Source organism: Mauremys reevesii, linkage group 3 (assembly GCF_016161935.1).
Source record: "Mauremys reevesii isolate NIE-2019 linkage group 3, ASM1616193v1, whole genome shotgun sequence".
NCBI classification, from domain to species: domain Eukaryota; kingdom Metazoa; phylum Chordata; order Testudines; family Geoemydidae; genus Mauremys; species Mauremys reevesii.
The window spans coordinates 111,138,980-111,159,426 of record NC_052625.1 but is presented as its reverse complement, the minus strand read 5'-3'; the positions used below and the strand labels follow the sequence as shown (position 1 = coordinate 111,159,426).

At 41.1% G+C, this 20,447-nt stretch overlaps 1 long non-coding RNA gene across 5 annotated transcripts in view; it reads right to left on the bottom strand.

The window, feature by feature from the left end:
- Positions 1-19,604, bottom strand: part of LOC120401854 — a 33,678-nt gene extending 14,074 nt beyond the window's left edge. Inside the window, exons 1-4 of one of the 5 annotated variants that reach the window (XR_005596787.1) lie at positions 19,502-19,576; positions 15,835-15,996; positions 15,248-15,306; positions 4,338-4,425 (exon numbers count right to left, since the gene is read on the bottom strand). This is a non-coding gene — a long non-coding RNA (uncharacterized LOC120401854). Of the gene's footprint in view, positions 1-4,337; positions 4,426-15,247; positions 15,307-15,834; positions 15,997-19,501 lie in introns of all 5 variants that reach the window. The other 4 variants (XR_005596788.1, XR_005596789.1, XR_005596790.1 and 1 more) reach the window with 4 other exon arrangements.
- Between the last annotated feature and the right edge of the window lie 843 nt (positions 19,605-20,447).

Below are 20,447 nucleotides of genomic sequence, written 5' to 3'. Positions count from 1 at the left end.
TTATTTCTTTTGTGTTTAACTGGAGAAAACAAATGGACCTAAATGCCCCTCTGGTGGAGGGGTAGCACATACATCTGTAATTCCTGACTTCCTCATGTTCAGAACTGAGAGCTGACATTCATGGCTTGCAAAATTTAAAAAAAACAAGAAATCTAGCTGTGTTGTGAAAATTTGGAAAATTTCTGATTTTTCAGTTAAAAATGAAAATTGAAAAAAACCTTTTATTTCCTCCCCTTTCCCTCTCCCTCCCCTCCTTTTTAAAAAGGGGCAAAGTGGAAAAAAGAATGAAGGGGAGGAAGTGGGGAAATAAATTAAAACCCAAAAAGATTTTTCCACAACAAAAATTAATTTCCAAGACTAGACCTTTTTGCTGAAAAAAAGGTTTGAATGAACAATGTGAATCGGCTGGGCTCAGCTCAGTCATTCCACACCTACTCAATATAAATAGGTTGCTGGACTGAGTGAGTGGATTGGGTTTGTGCAAGGGGGAGAAGAACAAGTTAATTTGAAATCAACTAAATCCCACAGGTTCTGGAGCACAAATAGTCTGAGGACTGAACAAAGATCAAGCAGTCTTTTCATTGATATCTGCTAGTAAAAGGAAGGAATTGGCTCTTTATTTCATTGCTGATATGATTTAAGAAATGGCAATTGACTGATCAGGAGTACCAGGAATATATGGTACTTTCAAGTACCATAGCTATGTAGCCTAAATGACCACACTGTACTATGTAGTGCAGCTGTGTAACCCACTGACCCTATCTTTTTGTCCATTGACTGCAGAGGCATTGATGGACCACTCTACCTTGAATGGTCCTTATGTACTAACTGCTTATGCTAAACAACCTGTTCCACCTTCCATTTAGCTGTGATGCTCTGAATACCTTTCTCATACCTGAAGAAGAGCTTTATGTGGCTCAAAAGCTTGTTCCTCTCACCAACAGAAGTTGGTCCAATAAAAGATAACCTATGTTACCTAGACACTCTGTTAATAGAGCTGTAACCCTTCCGCCAGGTGGAGTCACCAGCACCAAGGGACGGGTTCAATATCAGAACAATACAAAACAGAATCCACTTGAGTCCCCACACAGTAACCTGGGAATTTACCCCACCCCAGGTGACTCTAAGAGACAATGTTTCCCTCTTACACACACTGTGTATAGTAAAGAAAACTTTTAATAAGAAGAGGGAAAAGAATCTGGCATTAATTTGGGAAAACACCATAAGTATGATTTGAAAGCATAGGACCATGAGCAAAGCATACCCCTGAATACATTGGGCAGTTTCCTTTACCTCAGGTTCTTACCTTGCAGTGTGAAAGTCCAACAAACAAACCACTCCCCTCTTCCTTCCCTGCGCCTCACTCACAGTTATTGTCCTTGGTCAGCAGAGATCCAGGGTTCAGAGGTGTGTTCAAATAAGTTCACCTCTCACCCCAAGGGTGGGGAAAGGCATCAAGCAATGCCTCACCTGTCGCCACCTCTGCAACTGACTCACCATTACCACTGTTCACTTTGCCACCAGTGCTGTTCACTCTGCTAATATCACAGTCTGATGCCACTGGCTGCTGTCACTGCCACGTTCTGAGGTTCTATTACTTAACCCAATTCTCAAATGAATTGTGTAGCTGCAAGCCCCATTCCAGAACCTGGCAGCTGCCACACAACATCATCCAAGATTGCCTAGTCAGAGCCATCCTGCCACCTGTAGGGAAGGTTGCCATGAACTCAATCATCCCCGGAACTGACAGCTAACTGCAACCAGACATCATCATCACCAATGAGGACCGGAAGCAGATCATCATGGTGGATGTCACAGTGCCCTTCGCGAACAGGACCCCCGCCTTCCACGATGCTTAAGCTCGAAAGGTGGGAAAATATGCCCCTCTGGCCGACACTTTGAGAGCTAGGGTTACCAGGTTCAGACACTCGTGCTGATCGTAGAACCTTGAGTGCCTGCGACCCCAGTAATGAGCGAGTGTTGAGAGAATGCAGAATTGGTCAACACTACGCTCGGCTGATGAGGCAACTCATGGTGTCGGACGTCATCAGGTAGTTGAGGGATATCTACATAGAACACATCACTGGACATCGGCAATATCAGGAGGGATAAGCTGGAGTGCCGATGAGAAGTGCAGTAAGGAAAGTAACTGAAATACTTCCCTGATAGATTGTATTTTCCAAATGGATACCTACCCTAATTTTCAATTACTGAGGGACAATCTCCACTCATTGATATATTTTTCTTTCTACAACCAACTCTCTGTACAACTTTTCATGAGAGATGTACCTGAGTATTCGGATTCTAATATCTAAACTGAATTGTTAAATTTATTCACCTAAATTTGGGTTATTGCTGATTATGTACTCTATGTATCATATGACTTTTAAAAACAAACTCTGTATTTGTTGATAACCTAATCACTATACCCAGAAGTACAGACAGTCTTTTCTCAACCTATGTATTACATAATTTTTTTTAACATTAGCTTTAATTAAAATTTTAAATCTGTTGCCCTCTACTGGTCAGATTGTCACACCTTCTCAAGTTGGATATGAAGCTCTAATACTCCTAGCAGTTAGAGGACATGCTCTTTTAACTCAAGTAGTGGAATGAAAATATTAAGATGGACGCTTGGAGTTATGAGGATAGACCGTGTTCATAACGAACAAATCAGGAAAAGTGTGAAGGTGATACCAATTATAGAAATGCCGAGGAAATTCAGGCTTAGATAGTTTGTCCATCTTAAAAGAAGATCAGAAGAATATATAGGAAACACGGTGTTAAGCTTGGAAGTGGAGGGTAAGAGAAGGGTTGTAAGACCCAGAGGTAGGTGAACTCTTGCATACTGACCCCAACTCTTGCAATTCTTCTGACTTCTATTGAGCAACTACTGTCCTTGATATGCAGACCCCAGCTCAGTTGTGCCTGCTAGGCCAGCCCACCTACACGCTGGTCCTTTACATTGAGGAATTGCTTTAAGACAGACTAGAATGGAGAAGAACTCAAAGAGCCACCCCATATAGATGAGACTGAGGCTAGGAGAAGAAGTAGAAGACTGATGTGAGAGCAGAAGAACTTCAATTTTATTCCCATTTACCTCAATGGTGTACAGAATTCTATAGTGACAATCATGAAGTCCCAAGTGGTCACAAATCCATTGCATATTCTAGCAAAATATTATGCTGATCATTTTCAGGCTCCATTTAATCAGACACCCCCGCCATGACTGATCCTGCCTTCAGCTCCCGTTGTGTATGTAATTGTAGCTTTATCCTGTCACCAAGTTTTTTCTCTTGCTTTGTGTCTAGCTAAGGTTAGCAAGGTGAGCTCCCCAGCTCTTAGGAAGCTATTACAAACTTGTCATCAGCTTTTGAGCCAGCAGAAGTAATCCTGTGTTTCACACACTGCCTTTCTAACTACCCCTTTGCCGTGCAACTTTAGACCTAGTGACAGGAAACTTATCACCAAGGGGTGGTGCAATTATTTAATTTCAATATTTTTAAAGTCAGTGCCATAGCATGTCTAACATTCAGCCACGGCATATGCGAGCAGCACCCCAGTTCTGTGTTTAGCACCTCACAAAGAAGACAAGGAGCAACAAAGAGCAACCCTGAGATTATGTCCTCAGTGTCTGATTTCTATTTGAAATGCAAACATAGACACAATAATGAACCCAGTTCAATGTTTGTTTCATGGTTTGCAAGTAGTCTAAAACCAAATGGTTTATTTTCCAGTAACTGTTGTTGTCACATTCTGGGTTGCAGTCCAGACTAGTGAGGGGTTGTATTACCACCTGCCTGGTAACCCTGGGTGCCTTAAATGCTCTGCTGCTGTGGCTCACAGGTTGGACACCAACAGACAAATATGTGTGTCTCTGTGTTAAGCCACTCTGATTCATTAACTCTGATTCCAGCAGCCTGCTTGTTACCCCTCAGTCACACACTGATATACACCAGCTTTGGTTACCATCAGCCAAGTGACACCAATACATACATTCTCAGTCCATAATTTCCCCAAAACTGTGTGCTCTGTAATATCCAACCCTTACCTGGACCACTCAGGGGAATAAGAAGATTGATTTGCTCCTTTAAAGAGTCAGTACCCAGCAGCTTGCCACATTAACTGGAGTTAACAGTTGTTTCAATTCAAATGAACCACTGGGTTGGTTTAGATGAAATGTAAAACAAGTTTATTAATAAAAGGAGACAGGGTTTAAGTCAGTTCTAGTAAAAAGGATAGAGTTAGAAATGGTTACAAGGAAATAAAAGTGAAAACACTTTCTAGTCATTAAGACTTAACAAAACTACAGTCTTCATTCAAGGTCAGATTCTTACCACACTTCCTTCTACCAAGATGGCTCACTACCCCCTTGGTTAGGATCTCCCACAAAGTCCATAATGCCCACTTCCTTTGTCTTCATAGCTGAAAGATAGAGAGGCAAAGAACCTCAAGTTCTTTTAAATCCAGCAAACCTTTAAAATTGATTCCTCAGAAAAGTGCCTCCAAAGGAAAGTTCATTCAAGCTGTGAGGGAGGAGATATGGAGACTGGTGGCAAAGAAAATTTAAAAAACTCTTAAATGTAAAAGTCTTAAATGTTGGTTTCTTCCACCCCTGGTGACTGCTATAATGCAAATTAATCTGTTTCTGCCCTTTCCACTGCAAGTGAATGGCCACTTGACATGTGATTGCCAATTGACTCTGATGACACCTGATTGGAGGTATTGGCTTGTCCTTTCTCTGGGAAAACCCTGTTTACCCACACTAAATACATTTTAGTTCCACATTTCCTCCATATTAGAATGGTACTGTATATATCCCAAGCAAGAATATTAAAGACCAGTGGGTTATGAGTTTTCCGATGATACTTGCATGACACATACCAAATACAGATTATGACATTAATGAATTGGAATACACTGACCTGGTCAGGCCAGCTGAAACTCACTACCAGATACCAGTGAATCCTTTGCCCTCTGGCGTTGGGATTCTGTTAGGGTCACAGTTGTAAATTATTCAATACGAAAAATGAGCTGATTGATTACTTATCATTAAGGGTAGCATTTAGAGTAGGTGAATGGGAGTCAAACCTTTTGGGATCTATTCTCAGCTCTGCCAATAACTTGCTGCCATGGTTGTATCGAAATCACCTAATCTGGCTGTGCTTCAGTTTTAATAATCAAATGGGCTTAAAACATCTACCTTGCAGGTGTACTGAGAGAAGTAACTGAAGTTTGCAAAGTCTGTTGAGATCCTCAGATAAAAGGCATTATAAAAGCACTAAGTATCATTATATAGTGGGATTTATTTGTGTAGTTTCTTTTCCATGTTTAATAAAACAAGCTGCAGACTCTACAGATGGATGCAGAGAATGAGAGGGTCATAGAAACTGTCTTCAGTTAAGCCCATAAATGCAAACTTCCTATAAATATTTAATACCTTATTCATTTTTCATCTTTGAGGGTGGGAGGGGAACATTCCAAATCACACTACAAGTGGCTTGTTTCTTGGAAGTGAAAAATGCACTTGAAAGCTCACCAATTTTAAGACCCCACATGCCTGCCCACTAACACAAACTTGCCAGATTCAAATATGTTCAAATAATTTAAATTGCGGGGGAGGATAAACTTTCTTTTCGTATATTTTATTACCGTTAAAAAAAAATTACAACACATGGGTAACTTAACATGCACACTTAGCTAAGAGAGGGTCGCTTGAAGTCCCAAAAAGAGACAGGTTTTGGATGTGGATTCAAATGTAGTGATATGTCTTTTCAAGTGTTGATTTTATCCCGCAACACATCCAACAGAAGATATACACATACTGGTTAGAGGTCAGTCTGAGGAACAGTATGTGATTCTTTAATAAACCTCTTGAACTGGTGAATAAATATTTTTTTCACAATGAGATAATCCATTTAAGCCATCACTAGCTGGGAAAGAGAGTCTGACTATCATAATGAAACATGAGCAAAAGAATTCAACAACCTAATATTGCTTGTTTAGTTTAATATTACAGATGGTTCTCAGATTCAAAACCACACAATTAATTTAGTGAGGGGGCTTTAAGTAATGATAAGAGTATTAATAAACTTGGCTGCATTTATTATACATGGAAATAAGCTGGGCTTTAAGGAGCCAAGACGGTTGCTTATACTCCCATTACGTATTGCCTTTCTGAAGCACATTGTAATTTGTCGGTGTTTGAACTTCTGACCCTCACCCACCAGAGAAAAGAGAGCAGCAGGCCATGAAAAAAGCAAAGGTAAAGAGGAGTGGAGGGCAGCCATAGAGGGACAATCCAAAGGCAGCCTGCTCCAGAGCTGCAATATAATTCTAGTCAAGAGGGAGAATTTAGGATTTAACAAAGGGAAACAGAGAAGATTTTAAAAAATTATAGCTGCTCACTTCTCACATATCCTGTGAACTTCTGTGAGAAAAGAGCTAAGGAAGCTAAAGGATAAAGCTCTCTGGGGGAAAAAAATCCATTTACTAGCAGACAACCTGCATGATGCTTTTGTTTTACACTTAATGAATAGCATGGAAGTTGTTCGGCTACTTTAAGATTGCTCCTTTTCAGAAGTTTCTTCTGCCTCACAGAACCAACAGGCCAAAAGACCAACAGGTTGGTAAGGGATGGATTGAGACTGTCTGGGCCAATGACTGACATTTGAAAGCTGGAAGGAAGTGGCACTAAAAGCTGAAATGATTTTAGATGCTTGTCTCTCTATTATTTTAGGGTCACCCTCTGTTAGACATACAACTGAGTCAAACACATGTCCAAGGCTTTAGCTCAGTGACAGAACAGTTAAAACTCAGCCAGATTCCACCCACACTGCAAGTACTAACTATGTTGTAACCAGCTCAGAATACAACACTGTTGTAAGTAGTTCCCCACTCAGTTGCATTTGTACTTTAGTATGAGGTTAGCAAAAATGACTATCCTGCAACACATTCTATTCTTCCTGAGAGGCATCTAAACATAGCATGTGTATTCCAGAATTCATATTCATCTGGTTATCAGACCAGCATTATACTCAACACATTTCGTCATTATTCACAGAGGCTATCCTCAGGAAAGAGAGCATGTATATATTTAAAATATATATATGAGTGGTTGTTTTGCTTGGGGAATGTGCCGAATTTACAGCCCTAAGGAAGAAGAGGGCATCAGCAGTGTATGCTTCCCACCAGTGCCTTCTAACATATCTGAGTCCTGACCTGAGGGGATTCTCTCTTGCTCAGATTCAGGAAAGAATTTAACTGGGTGCTTAAGTCCCAAACTATTCAGGAAAGTACTGGAAAGTTAAGCATGTGCTGAAGTGTTTTACTAAATAGGGATACTTTCTTGAACTGACGACTCTAGGAGTCAGAGGTTCATATATCCATGTTTGTCCCATTCTTGATCTCTTTGCTGAACCTGCCAACCAGCTGAGGTAGTTTATGTGATGTGGACACCACTTGGAACCCATCTGAGACTAACAACTCATTTCATACAAGCCACCAAACAACTGACAGATAGTAACAGATGCTGGGATGTTGGAATTATGCTGTCACATTTACCTTTCTAACTGAAATTTTGCATTTGGACAAGGTCATCCACCCCTCACCCCCGGCACACACACACATATCCTCTTACAATATGGCCATCAAAGGCTTTGCTGCAGTGAGAGTGTCTGTATAAGGAAATAGAAGCTCCAGGGGAAGTGGGTTTTTTAAAATGTTTTCCTAAATATTTTTCAGACTGAGGAAAATGAACCTCAGTCCTTTAATGAGTACAGGCTTCCTGAGGTTTTCCCCTTCCCTTGCCTCTAAAATGCCTTTACCTGCCTGTAATCAAAAGGGAACTGTTTCTGAGGTGTAACCATCATTTTAGAATTTTATTCATTGACTGATGTTTACAGTCTTCACAAGGTCAAAGGAACTTTTTTTTGAAACAGAAGTTAAGAAATCATCATACCAGGAAAATTACTTTTTACAATTAATCAAATTATTATGATTGACTATAATTGTTTGTTCATTAAAAAAGGAAGCAGATGATCAATTTCTGCCAAGTAAAACACGTTCAGCTATTTCAATTACTGTTTTAATTGGCCTGACCTGCCTGCCAGATTATCCTCTAATCTGTACAAGAATGTTGTTTGGAAAAGATGAAGTATGCCCAACTTTGAGGCTACATTCACCACTTGTGCACATTCTGGGCCGAATAACTTTCCCTCAGCATGCTGGAATCACACTGAACTGAAACTGGCAGTTCCTGGATCGGTTTAGTCCACAGATCATCTAAAAAAACCTAATTGGCCACCATTATACTAAAATGTCTGAAAATAAAGATGGTGTCTTGATCCAAGGTAAAGAAGAGTGACAGCACTATACCCTCCCTAAAAAGCCTTGTTTGAATTTGTTTATATATTATCACAAAGCTGTCACATTTGAGTTTAATTAACATTACATTAAGAACTAGAGCCAAGTGGTCTCCCCATCCCACAGCCTGGAAAGCTGTGCTTCAGCTCTCTTACTGGCTACCTGGGCCATGTAGGTGGGTCACCAATGAGCTCTGAGCTCAAAAAGATGGGGAGATAGGAAGGGGCTTGCCACAACCAAAGTGGGGAAAGCAGGCAGGAGATTGCATAGGTATGCAAAAGTGGTTCAGAAGTGCCTGACCTAGGTGCTCAGATCATAATGACAGAGAGAGAGCTACAAAAAAGCTAGCCTAGTTTGAATTAATCATTCCTGACTCCATCATTTCTGACACATCTCGCTCTTTCATTTTAAATATGTGCACACACACACACAAATATTTGGAAATGTGCAAACATAAAATCAAATGCTGGGTTGACAATATTGATCCATACATGCCATCATAGAAACAATGTAACTTTACCTTTCCATTAGAAGTATTTAGTGGAGGGGAAAAGTACGCCAGGAAAAATTACAATGAGAGATAAATCTGATCTACACACCTAAATATCAATCATATTTTATCTGCTGTCGATACCAGTACCAAGAGGGTGGCAATATCTAATCCCCCATCCTGTAACTCACTGCACATGTGCACAGTAAACTGAAGTCAAACATTGCAGTAAAAGACCTGTGGCACCGCTGCAGCTGGCCCAGGTCAGCTGACTCGGGCTCCTGGGGCTCAGGCTGTGGGGCTCTAAAATTTCAGTGTAGACCTTTGGGCGTGGGCTGGAGCCCGGGCTTTTATGAGCCTCCCACCTCACAGAGTCACAGAGCCAAGGCTCCAGCCGAAGCCCGAATGTCTACACTGCAATTTTAGAGCCCTGCAGCCGGAGCCTTATGAGCCCAAGCCAGCTGACCCGGGCCAGCTGCAGATCTGTTATTACAGTGTAGACAAACCAACTAGGGCTATAGTCCCAGAGGTGTGCCTGGTCACTATCAGTTGCAAGATCAGGGTCTTATGGTATGCCTCATTGCTTAAGAATGATTAGATCCAATTATAATCCATACATAGGATTCCATAGACAGGAATATTAAGCAAAGATTCTGCATGATATGTCCTATAGATAGGGCCCTACCACATTCATGGCCATGAAAGATGCATCACGGACTGTGAAATCTGGTCTCCCCCTGTGAAATTTGGTCTTTTGCGTACTTCTACCCTATACTATACAGATTTCACAGGGGAGACCGGCATTTGTCAAACTGGGGTCCCGACCCAAAAGAGCACGGTGGCGGGGCGGGGGCGGGAGGAGACACACACACCGTTATGGGAGGGTGGTTGCAGTATTGCCACCCTTACTCCTGCACTGCCCTCAGAGCTGGGTGGCTGGAGAGCAGTGGCTACTGGCCAAGCACCCAGCTCTGAAGGCAGTGCCCCGCCAGCAGCAGCGCAGAAGTTAAGGGTAGCAATACCATACCATACCATACTTACTTCCACATTGCTGCCTTCAGAGTTGGGTCAGGACCCCTACAGTTACAACACCATGAAATTTCAAATTTAACTATCTGAAACCCTGAAATTTAAGATTTTTTTAAATCCTATGACTGTGAAATTGACCAAGATGGATCAGGAATTTGGTAGGGCCCTACCTATAGAATACTAAGTGAAATGACCTCAAAGTTTAGCATTTTGTTTTTCTCTGTCTTTCGAAACATACTTAAATTCCAGACTGAGCAACCCCACAATGAACAATCTTTGAGCACCTAATACAATGAATACACAAAGCAGATTACTGTGCAGCGTGCAATGCAGTTCATGTCAACCATAGGTAATGGAACAACCAGTGTATGGTGATAGTACAAAAGCAGCAACAACGAAAGCATTGCCAATAAACTGAATAGGTAAAAGGCCAGACAGATACATGCTCATCTTCTACCTTAATGATATTTATATTTATTTGCAAACATAAAGCATGAAAGGATTTTTTTGCTAATCCAGTAATAAACAATGGAAAGGGATCCTTAATTTTCATAATTTACTTAATTTGATCAGGCCTCTTAAAATTAATCTGAAATCCCTCTAAGGAAGGCTACACTTAGAACTGTTTTCCAAATGACAATTTAAACTTTAAGCCAGAGTCAACGTTTCATTTAATTCTTTCATCTTTTCTCTGATATTAATGTGCTGAAAACAAATCAGTAGGATTTTTTAAGAGAAAAAAAATCATGCCATACAGACTTATTTTTTCAGGCATTTCCCAGTAAACTTTCATACCATTTTTTCCCTACTTCTTCTGCCCACTAGGCACATATCAGATGATAAAGATGGCTGCCGATGTGGAGATCAGGAGCAGCAGAAAAATAAATGTAAGTTTTATCTTCTAACCATATTTTACATTTAAGTATTGCTGGAGCTGTAATGCTGGCTAGACATTTTCAGTCTGTCAGCTCAATGTTCTTTCTTGTTGACTGGCCATAGGTTTGAAGATTCCTGTTTCTGATGGTTCCAGGAAGACCCCATGAATTGATTTATGCTATACTTTACTCCTGGAATTCAAGAGCTTGCAGCAGAACCAAATGTATATGTAAAATAATTAAATTTTAACACATGATTATTTCATTTATTTGGTACTTGTTTTCAGCCATTGTGCTGAGATTGTTTTATCTGCCTTTCCATATTAAGGGTTCTACAGTGACACCCATCACTGCAGTATCTGAATGCCTTTCATGAAAAATCAATTGCAACAGCACCTCTCTCTTTTCAGGGTACAACTGCCTGGGGAAGAGTTTTTAATTTTTGATTTTTTAAAATTGTATTAATTTATTTTTATTTTATTTTTCAGGTTGATTGGTTTCAGGATTTTTTGTTTTCTTTTGATTGGTCAGTTGTGTATTTTTGGGTGGAAGGGAGTGTCAGCGTTGTGAGTACCATTCCTATGGTAGAAAGGTCTTTTTGTAAAGGAAGGATTTGCAGTATTTCTTAAAGATGGTCAGACTCTGGAGTCACCTAATGTCCTCTGAAAGTCTGATCCATAGCCAGATCCCCTCAACACATAACGTTTTCTAGAGACATAATAACAGCCTCACCTATCCAGTGGTTGGGGATGCATTAATTAGAGCAGGAGATCGGGATTATTTTTATTATTTCTATTGTGGTAGCACCTGGAAGCCCCAGTCAGGAAATTAGGGCCACACAATGCCAAGCAATGCATAAATGAGTACAATAATGACAGTTCCTGCTTTAAAGAGTTCATAGTCAGGAGATCTGGATTTTATTCCCGACTCAACCAGTGACTTGCTGTTTTAGTATAGGAAAGTTATCTAGTCATTCTGGACCCACTTCCTCTTTACTGATGTAAAGTGCTTTGAGATCTTTGGAAAGGAGGTGTTGTACAAGTAAACAGTATTGATAGCAGCGGTAGCAATTTGTGAAACTAAGCTTGGAGACACATTGTTTCGGGAGGGTAATCACCCCAGCTACAAAAACTGAGCTGTATATTTATTATCAGAAAATTGGAATGGAAAATATATTACTGGGAATAAAAATGCAGTCAGCTCCCTTACTCCATCCCCCTTTATTGTCATTCCTGCCACTAAAAGCATTTTTGATCACACAACACTTTCTCAGTTGGACATCCCTGGGGATCATGTGGGCAGACATTCTACAATCAGAGTCTATCAATCAGAGACTCAAATTGTTGCAATTTCACCTTTTGACCTGTTCACGTCAACAATAAAAAAAAAACAACCAACACAATTTCTTTCATGATCTATTGCAGAACTTTTTTTTCTAAGTCAGTTCAAAGGTTTTTTCTTCCCCCAACAAAGAAGCATTATGAAGTCAACAGAACTGTTTCCACATCACGGACAGACTTCCTTGGCACAAGATCTAGTCAAAAATAGGGCACTGGCCTTTAATCCTAACTTTTGCAGGTTTTTTATATACATTGTATAATGTCTAAAATATACTATAATACAAGCCTCAAAGTGTGCTGAGACTTTTTCAGACAACAAAAAACCAAGATCTTACAATCTTAATTTACATATATGTAACACGTGAGAGTTGCAAACAATTGAAGGGAATGGGGTGAGGAAGAACGGGAATTACAAGACCCTGTGGTTACCCAATTTAGATACACGCATATCTTGATGATTCCATTATTATTATTGTTATTGTAAACCTACTTGCAGGTGAAGTGTGATTTTAGGAGGCATTTTATTTTACAGAGTTTGATGGTTTAGACGCTGATTAAGCAAAGCATTAAAATTAAGCACATGCATAAAAGAGACAGGACTCAAGATATAGGCAGGGACAGAACTGTGCAGTGCCTTGAATGCCAGAACAAAAATGTTTAAAAATGTGCATGGATAAGGCTGGATAATTTATATGTTGTGGAAGAAGAAGTGGCAACATTTGGTTAAAGCCGTGAAATAAATGGAAAAAGGAAAGAGGAGGAATAAAAGACAATGATAAAGTTGTGAATCTGGATGAAAAGGAGAATGGTGTTGTTGTTGGCAGTAGTGGAATATGGAAGTGAAAAAGATTTAAGAGGTAAGATAAGGAGCTTGGTTTCATGATGTTTTGGCTGATACTTTGAGAGCTAGGGCTTACGAGGTTCTAACACATTTTCTGATTGTTGGAGCCCTGGGCACATGGGACCCCCACTAATGAGGTAGTGTTGCAAGAATGCAAACTGGTCAGTGCTACGCTTGGCTTATGTGACAACTCATGGTATCGAACCCCATCATGGTATCGGACACCATGGTTGAGGGACATCTATTTAGAACGCATCACTGGACATCGGCAATACCAGGAGAGATGTGCTGGAGTCCCCTTGAGAAGTGAGGTCTTGAAAGTAACTGGAATACTTCTCTGATGGATTGTATCTATTGAGGGACAACCTATCCTAAATGCACAATTATTGAGGGACAATCTACAGTCATTGCTATATTTGCTTTCTACAACAAACTGTATAACTTTTCATGAGTGATGTACCTGAATATTTGGATGCTAATATCTAAAATTGTATTATTAAATGTATTAATCTAAATTTGGGTTATTGCTGATTATGTACTATATGTATTGTCTGACTTTTAAACCAAACTTTGTAATTTTGGATAATTTAAGCACTATTCCCAGATGTACAGACACTCTTTCCTTAACCTGTGTATTATATAATTTTAACATTAGCTTTAATAAAATGTTTAAATCTTTATGATGAGCAGACCAGTGTCAAGAAAACCTTTTATCAGGAAATAGATACAGAAATGAGATAAACTTTCTACTATTTGGTGTAGCTGCAACCTGCAGTTGCCCCATCCTTAACTTTTTTGTTTATACCCCAGCAAGAAGCGTGTCATGGATGGGAAACCAAAGACTGCGCCTAGAGTGTATGGGAAGTATGGCATCTCTGCCCTTCTAGGAGGACTCTTACTCTATAGCACAAAGTTGAGCTTGAGCTGACCTTGAGCCATTCAGAATGAAGTGTCAGAGAGAGTGAAATGTGAGACTGAACATAGAGAGATAAGTCTAGAGTGGAGAAATAAAACTGAGATACAATTGTCAGCATAGAGATGATAGCTGAGTCCATGCAAATGAGTCCCCTAAGGATAAGTTGCAGAGGAAGAAGAGGAGGGTAGCAAAACTCTTTGGGGACTCTGCATGAGGATTCAGTCTGAGACCTGATTATGAGTTACACTCATTCATTCGTGGTACAGAAATTCCAACTGATTTAAGCAAACAATCATAACTAAGCAAAGAACTTGAATTTTGAATATTCAGAATCAAATAGCAGGAAAAAGTGTAAACAACATTCACAACAAAGATAGAACAATTTCAAATAATGAATTCAAGAACATTCAGATCCCTCTGTTGACATTCCTCAAACAGAAAAAGAGGAGAATTTCATCTAGTTCATTATTTGTTATGAATTATTCACTCAGTTCTAATAAATATTCACTTCAAAGAAGCTGAGAAGCTTAATTTAACATGATGAAAGGCGCTAGAGAAAGGAAAAACGTAATTATATTAATTGTGAATATAGAGTTTTAAGGCAACAACCATTGTATCCACCTTATGAAATTAATGCCCTTATTCAGGAAATTATTTCTATTCAGGACAGCATTTAAGCATGTGCTTAAGTTCCATTGACTTAATTCAGTCCCATGTGCCTTAAGCACTTGCTTAAAGTTAAGCATATACTTAAGTGCTGTCCTGAATAGGGACCAACTTAAGTGTATGCTTAAGTACTTTCCTTCAATCGGTGCCTACACCCCTATCGTAGAAGCAAAATTGATTATAAACAAACATCAGATTATGTCACCCATACTCACAGTGTGTAGTACCTTACTCAGCAAGTAGTCCAAATGGGCCTCATTGGGATTACTTGTGTGAGTAACCCATCATTAATGTTATTAGAAGGCTGGGAAGTCACAGACTAGGCCAAAATGCTAGGAGATCAATATCTCTTGAAGAAAAATGCTATCAGACAGTTACATTTTTAAAGTGGCATCTGGGAAAGGCATGTATGGATTGGCTGGTTTATTAACACTATTTTTGTGCATATGACACGTGTTGTTTGGGAAAATGAACCCATTATTTTTTTTATGCCAGATCTTAACACTATTTATAAAGCTGTACATTTTAGCATGCAAAGCAGTCAGGAACATTCCATAGTCTTCTGCTGGGATATGGATTACTGGACTGCCAGCTTTCTGTGGGTAATATATTTTTTTTACTGCAATGAAGAGAATTCCTTTGAAAAGAACAGGCAAATATGTGTGTGTAGTTTACATACTTCTGTGGTTCACATATTTTGTGGCTAAAAAAAAGCCTGTATCCCACCTTCAGATTCAGACTTGGAAGCAGACTGAGTCATGTGTGGGGCTCATCTTTTCTTGTGTCTGAAAATAATATACAAAAAAAGAAATCTTAGACCTTAGAATCTGACTTGACATTAACATTCTTTTCTCTATTTCATTTAAAAAGATGATTGGCCCATCTGTCTATATATAGGAAATACATAAAAGCTTGGATAGTGCAAGAAAAATCTGAAGACTTCCTAAAATCTGATATTTGGACTGACCAGACCAAACTGAAAAAATATACATTAGCTGACACTGAAGACTGCAACATCACAGGAGCAAACTTTCCTGGATTATTGCCTTGATTGTTCGTACTTTGCCACTGTGACTTTCCCAACAAAAAGCAATCAAAATATTTTAATTGTGGAGCTTAACTAGAGTTAAATTCCTGCAGTACTTGAACTGGGAGGAGGGATGGATTAAGTGGCTAGTCGGGACCCTAATTCTCTTTGTTGCCAGTTGGAAAAAGTAGGTAGGGATGGGAAGTGTAAAAAAAGTTAGTATCATTTTCTGGGAGTTTACCTTTCAAAGTAAAAAACTGCTGTCCACTGGATATATCTTACTCACCATTCTCTTCCCATCTTCTGGCTGGGGAATAGAGAATAGAGGATATTCTCCCCTAAGGATGACCTTGAAAGGTTGATCCACAGGATTAGGATTAGTAAAGGAGAACTAAATAGTAAACATGTGTCCCATCCGTGAAGCTCCCAGGAGATCCCAAATTCACTCCTGAAATTCAATTAAATTAATTATGTGACGGATACATGTGTTAAGAGTACAGGTGTGCCCTTATTGAATGTCACCTCTGCTCTTTGAGGAGGGGGAGTTGAGTTAGCAAAGAGTGGCAGCACTGGGAGGTTATGGTTATTGGATGGTTTTACTATTGCCTCTGTCCAGTATTTTATGTTTATGTATGAAAACCTCAAAAAAGCCCAAACAGTATTATATGAAGGTGGGCCAGCTGGTGTGAGCTATAGAATATTCATACCCTCTTGTTCCAATACGGGTGAGGTATATTTGTCTGTTCCTGTTCCACACAGAGGGGTGGGGGTGGAATCTGGTGTCTGTGGAATCTGGAATCAGTAGGGAGTGACTAATGCAAAATTCCAGGACTGGCTATACAGAGAGGCTTCAAAGACTGGGTAACCACCTGGGGAACAGGGGAGGGATGGGCTTTACCTATTTTCAAGGGGATAGGAGGAAAAGGATTTGGGGATATCAAGGCTGAGTTTACACAGACACGGGGGGGCTTCTTTCTGATCCAGCAAATGGACACAACCTTTTGTCCAAGGAAGGACTTTAGGTTCATGGAGGATTGCAAAAGCAGGAACCTACAAGAGTCTCCCTAGGATTGATGGGAATTTACTGGTAAAGTGGTTACATCCATTTATTGTTTTTTATATGTTTTCTCTCTGTGCTTTTTAAACTTCTTCCCTACCGAGAAAGAGCTATGTGGTAACTGCTGGTGTACGCGGTTCAGAGCCCTTGCAGAGAAAGCAGAGTGCAGGTTCTGGCCTTTCTGCAGACTGGCTTGCTGGGGATATCACAGAGAACTACAAGGCATTACAGACTGAAATGTCACTCTGAAGAGAGAAGAAATGTGGATCCCTGCCTAGACAGGGGGGAAGGCTAGAGTCCTGGACAGCCATTCCTAGAGCAGACCATGGAGGGGATTAAAGATGCAGTTACCCTAACAGTATCTAGCCTAGTTCCTGTCTCTGCCAGTAGTCACTCTGATGCTTCAGAGAAAGGCTATAAGTAAATATTTCAAAAGCCCCCATATACAATGTTCCTAGCCAGTTGTGCAATGCTGTACATGGGGAAAATAAAACAAAACAAATTCCTTCCCAACCCCAGCAGGTGATCAACTTATGCCATCAAGCATGAGATTTGATTATCCTTATCATAGTTTTAGCTTGCAGAACTATAAATGTTATGAACAGTCATTACATTATCTAATCCTTTTTTCAAATCCAGCCAAAATATTTGTCTCAATGACCTCATATGGTGGTAAATGCCACAGGCTGCCTCACTCTATACTGCCCAAGGAAATACTTCCTTTACTTATTCTAATTTTACTACCGTTTGATTTAACTGAATGTCACTTTGTTCTGACAAATTGAGGAAAGGCTTTTTCATAATGCCTCATGTTCTGATAGTGAAATGTGACTCCAGTTTCTTCGTCACATGCATCCGACGAAGTGGGTATTCACCCACGAAAGCTCATGCTCCAATATGTCTGTTAGTCTATAAGGTGCCACAGGACTCTTTGCTGCTTCATTAGGTTGCTAACTTTCTACTTGCACAAAAATGAACACCTTTGCCCCGCCCTCTTCCCTGCCCCTTCTCTTAGGCCCAGCCCCCAAACTCCATCCCCTCTCCCTCTATCGCTTGCTCTCCCCACCCTCACTCACTCACTTATTTTCACCAGGCTGGCTCAGAGGGTTCAGGTGCAGAAGGGGGTGAGGACTCCAGCTGGGGGTGGACTCCAGGGTGGGGCCAGAAATGAGGAGTTCAGGGTGCGGGAGGGGGCTCTGGGCTAAGGCAGGGGGTTGGAGTGCGGGCTCTGGCTGGGCATGTGGGCTTTGGTGTGGAGCCAGGGATGGGGGATTTGGGGTGCAGGATGGGGCTGGGCCTGAGAGGTTCGGCATGTGGGAGGAGGCTCCAGGCTGGGGCAGGGGTTTGGATGTAGGAGGGTGCTCTGGGCTGGGACCAAGGGGTTTGGAGGGTAGGAGGGGGATCAGGGCGAGGACAAGGGGTTGGGGTTGCAAGCTCCGGGCTGCACTTACCTCAAGCAGATCCCAGAAGCAGTGCATGTCCCCCCTCCAGCTGCTACACAGAGGTGCAGCCAGGTGGCTCTGCGTGCTGCCCCATCCATAGGAGCCACCCCCACAGCTCCCATTGGCTGCAGTTCCCAGGCAATGGGAGCTGCAGAGCTGGTTCTTGGGGTCAGAGCAACATGCAGAGCCCCCTAGCTGCCCCCACGCATAAGAGCAAGATGGGGGAACATGCTGCTGCTTCTGGGAGCCGTGTGGAGCCATGGAAGGCAGTGACCCTGCGTTAGACCCGCTGCACTGCCGACCGGACTTTTAACGACCCAGTCAGCAGTGCTGACTGGAGCCACCAGCGTCCCTTTTCCACTGGGCATTCCGCTTGAGAACCGGACACCTAGCAACCCTATTCTTCATCAGGCTTTAAGGAGTGTCAGGCCCATGACCTAGTCTCACCTCAGTTGCTTGTGAGAAGTCTCCCTGAATAGAGAAGGCAAAGGGATATTGGATTTTGGCATGGCTTTGTACTGGAGGGAGAACCCCAGTTGATCTTAGTACCTAATAATCTAAAGAAACGAGTTGTCATTTCTGAAAAAAAACCTAAGATAAAGTGGACAGTAGAAGAGGGAGAAAGGCAAAGATTTACTTGTGGCCTAAATGCAGCACCACCTGTTGCTGAGGCGGACGAGGAAAATCTTTGTCTTTTCTGAAGGGGTTTGAAAGGCTTCCCTGCTGGTAGGCAGATCCAGAGGTGGACTGCTGAAACCACTCCCTGTAGAACCTCAGATGACTTTCTGTGAAGAGCAGATTGATTGAACCAACTCCCTGAAATCTGGCCAGTTGATTCCATAAAATGTCATCTGCCTCAGAACAAGAGAAATCAGTTCTTTCAAATGGCAAATCAATCATGTTGGCTTCAACTTCTTGGAAAAGATAGAAACTCCAGAACCAAGAATGTCTCTTGAGAAACACAGTTGTGGCCAAAGACATCTTAACTATAATAGATATATAACAAGAGGCCCCAAGCAAATGTTTAGAGATCTCTTGGTAGAGATCTGGAAGACTCTGACTATCTTGCGTACTTATATGGCCCCCATCAATGTAATATTTGAATGCATCACAATCTTTAATGTACATATCCTGATAACACCCCTGTGAGCGAGGGAAGGGCTATTATCCTCACCTTCACAGATGGGGAACTGAGGCACAGGGAGACTAAACAAGTTTCCCAAAGGTCACACAGGAAATCTGTGATAGACCAGCTATTTGAACTTGGGCCTCCTACCTCTGAAGCTACTCCCCTAACCACAGCCTTCCTTTTAAGGAACTGCTGCTTTTTGTCTTCTGGGATGAGCTGGGCCAAATGACAAGCTTAGACCATAAGGAAGACTTTTATGGTGCCATGATAGCCTGGCAAAGAGAGTCAGTCAGAAAGGGCACTGCAGAGGAATGAGCTTTCTTACCGAATGTTTCCATCTTTTTAGATTCCAGATCCACAGGGGTAGAGTTATCACTCAGACATGTAAGCATGTGATAGGACGTTCAATGAATAACACAAACCCTGTCCCTTGGGACTTCGTAGAAAGAATACAGTTACCTAGCAACCACCCCAACAGTTAGGCAGCATGGTCTGGAGGAGCAAGCACCCTGTGGGGAGTTAGGGGCTCCTGAGTTCTACTCCCTACTTTGTAAAGCGCTTTGAGATCTACTAATGAAAAGTGCTGTAGAAGAGCTATGTATTATTATCCACCTACCTCATGGGGATTAGCTAGTTAATGTCTGTATCATGCTAATATTATTATATTATCAGTGGAAAGGCATTACCAGACCTCTTTGACTGGTTTTAATAGACCCCCCTACATTCATAAGGAGGACTTTTCTTTCTCTTGGAAATCGAAAATATCAAATAATGTATTTGATTTCTTGGTTAAAAAAATCTAAAAGAATCCCTAGAACTACAGTCATCTCTTAAACCCTGCTTTCCCAGCCAGGTCTGCCATCTTGGGCAATGCACGAGGCCACCCCAAAACAGCAGAATTTGACAATCAAAAAACTACAAAAATCAAACAGACTCATGAGTCTGCTCTAACTAGTGTTCAAATCTAAATGTAAACTATCCACAATGATTTGCCTAAAAGTAACATGATGGAGATAGGCAAAGATTCCTTTCATAATACCCTAGCAGGTGGACAGTGAGAAGCTGAAGGACCACTAGGAGTATTTATAACCCCACCTATGGAATGTAGAGTTCAAGGGAATTGAAACACGGCCCCTACTGGCAGCTGCTATTTCTGAAAGCTTTATGGCTATACGGCCACAGCTAGAATGAGGTTCTGTGGAGGCAATGTCACTGTTTTCAGTGTTATTTTATGACGTCCCTTTTGTTCCATTTTCAACTCTCCTTTTCTT